This window comes from Odocoileus virginianus, chromosome 19 (genome assembly GCF_023699985.2).
Source record: "Odocoileus virginianus isolate 20LAN1187 ecotype Illinois chromosome 19, Ovbor_1.2, whole genome shotgun sequence".
NCBI classification, from domain to species: domain Eukaryota; kingdom Metazoa; phylum Chordata; class Mammalia; order Artiodactyla; family Cervidae; genus Odocoileus; species Odocoileus virginianus.
The window spans coordinates 24,092,131-24,095,325 of record NC_069692.1 but is presented as its reverse complement, the minus strand read 5'-3'; positions in this window follow the sequence as shown (position 1 = coordinate 24,095,325).

Here is a 3,195-nt window from a genome sequence, read left to right as displayed (position 1 = left end):
GACAGAGAGGGGCCGCAGCACAGTAGAGAGTGGGGGAAAGTGCTGTTCTGACGGCGAACATCTACACCCAGACCGAGGGACGCCCCACACTCGTGCTCTGTCCCCACTTCCAGGAGGCTGGCACCAGGTGTGCGGATGGCACAGATGGCGTTTGGGGTGACGGAGGGAGGGGGAGGGAAGAAGAAATCCAAGTCCTCCCTGAATCACTTTACTGTCCTACAGATCCCCCACTAAAGTCTACACATACATGGACAAGCCCCTCCCCCAATACACACACAGAGCTTCCATCAACCTTGTAGGGTTTAGTGAACAGTATACCCAGAGAGGGCTTCCCAGAGGATTCAGTGGGTAAAGAATTTGCCTGCAATGCAGGAGACATAAGAGACTCAGTTTCGATCCCTGGGTTGGGAAGATCCCCTAGAGGAGAACATGGCAACCCACTCCAGTATTCTTGCCTGAAAAATTCCATGGATGCAGCAACCTGATGGGCTACAGTCCAAAGGGTCACAAAGAGTCGGACATGACTGCAGGGATGGAACACGCATGCATACTCAGAGAACTCCCTAGCGATACAGTGGTTAGGACTTTCACTGTTGAGGACTCGGGTTCAATTCCTGGTTGGGGAACTAAGATCCCCAGTCCTGTGGCCAACAACAAACAAACAGAAAACCAGTGCACTCAGACACTGGAGAAATGTTTTAACATAAAAAATGGAATTCAAAATAAGTAAATAGCAAAAATCAAATTCAACAGAAAGAGATAGGAAAACTAAAAATAAAAAATCTTAATAGCTTGGAGAGAATGCACCCCTAAGCCAAAAAGAACTTGCTATTAAAAAGGAATGTGATTCACAATAGCCAGGCAGTAGAAGCAAACTAAATGTCCATAGACAAATATATGGATGAATAAAAAGTGGCATAAACTACATACAAAGGATTATTTTCCATTCTTAAAAGAGGAGGAAATCCTGTCATATGCTACAACATAAATGAAAATTAAGGACATTACTCTAATTGAAATAAGCCAGTCACAGAAGGACAAACACTGCATGATTCCATTTTTTAAGAGGTATTTAAAGCAGTCAGACTCCATAGAAGCAGAAAGGAGAATGATGGTTCCCAGAAACCAGAGGTCGGGGGAAATGAGAGGAGCCGCTTTCAGTGAACATAGTGTTTCAGTCACTCAAGGTGAAAACGTTGTATAGATTTGCCATACAATGTAGATGTGGTTAATAGTACTGGTCCTGTACACTAGAACTGTTAAGAGGGTAGAGTTCGTTGTGTGTGCTCATGTGTTTACTATAATATTTTTGAAAAAGCAAACTCATCTCTGGCCTGTACTAGCTGTGTGACCTTAAGTTACTTGCTTCACCTCTCTGAACCTCCATTTCCTCATCATTACAAAGTGGTGATAATAACTATACTGCAGAGAAGATTCATCTATATAATGTACATAAAGCACTAAATCTAGCAGCAGAGGACCAAAAGGAGAAAAAAAAAAGGAAAATTGGGAGAATGATATAAAACTCATCAGCATTAAAAATGTTAGCAGAAACAATGAGGTACATAATGATTTAATTATATGGAAAATAGCATTTAGAGGAGTTTTTGAAGAAGTTGTGATAATGAAATAAAAACCAAGTTAAAAAAGAAAAAGATAATTAATACTGGGAAAACAAGAAAATTGTACAAGAAAGTACACTGAATTTTATTTTACAATTTGGGTTGCAGTGAAGGACAGCCTTGTAATCAAAATAATGTAAACACTGAACATTCACTGAAAATATGGTATCACATAGTGATAATACTGAATCCTTCATCCAAATCAAAATATTTATGTTTTTGCTCAGTTCTACAATATACACAAAATAATTTCAGAATTGCTACATCCTTAGTTCTACCAGCAAAAAACATACTGAGAGCTTGAGATTTGTTTGTACATCTCTCTGTCTTCCCCCCCATCCAAGTACTAACCAGGCATCTCTCTGTCTTTAGACTGAGGATATATAGTTAAAATATTGCCTTCAAAAATTAATTGAATTAGTTCTTTATTTCTCTTCTGTGTGATTACATTACTCACTTGAAACCTAGTTATTTGTTTCTGTTTGAATTCAATTTTCCCCAACTCCCATCCCTGTTGTTTTAGTTAGAAATAAACATTAGCACACTTTCAAAATGAAAACTAGGTAAAATGCTATACTCAGAGAAACATTATTCCCTCGTATACCTCTTCTGCTCCTTTCTATCTATCCCTCATTGTAAGTAACCAATTTCACTAGTTTTTATTTTTCTTGTGTTTCTTTTTGCAAAATACACACACATGTGTACTTGCACATATTTGCGCGCGTGCGCGCGCACACACACACACACACACACACATACACATTCTTGTTTCTCCTTAGTAGTCAGAGTATTTTTATTCAACAGTGATACTGGACAATATCTAAGAGGTACTCTATGAACACAAGAGGTCAAAGATATGGTTGTGATCCTCAAAGACAAGAGGAAAATATACAGAAGAAAAGACAGAATGCAAGGCTTCACGTGACAGAATAGTTAAACTGAAGGATTTAGGCAACTTTTCTGCCGGTCCCTGGTCACCCCTTGATGGATAATCACCCCTTGATGGACAGTCATCCCTCTGCTGCTTAAGTACCTCCAGAGAGGGTTAGTGAGGCAGCTAACATGGTGGTGAAGGGCAGACACTCTGGAACCAGAGACCTACCATTGACTATGTATTGGGCATATCACTAAATTTCTATCAACACTGGTTACTTTACTGTAAAATACATATAATGGTACCCACTTTATAGGGTTGTTAAGAGGATAAAAATGCTTAGCAGTGCATGTGGTACGCTATGTATGTTAGCTTTTTCTCACTTTAATTATTATCAATGTCACCTTGGGGCAGCCAGTTCCCTGAATGTAGCGTTTGCGAATAAAATACAGGACACCCAGTTAATCTTATTTTCAGATAAGCAACTAATGCATTTTTAGTATAAGTAAATACAAATTTTTACTATGTTTATACAACATTCTATTAAACATACCTATACTAAGAATCTATTTGCTGCTTATCTGAAATAAAAATGTTTCTGAGTATGCTGAATTTTTATGCTAATTCTGACAGCCTTACTTGAATGCAACTGAGGGATACAGGTTGTAAGGGCCAGAGCTCCTCAGAGACGGGAGAATT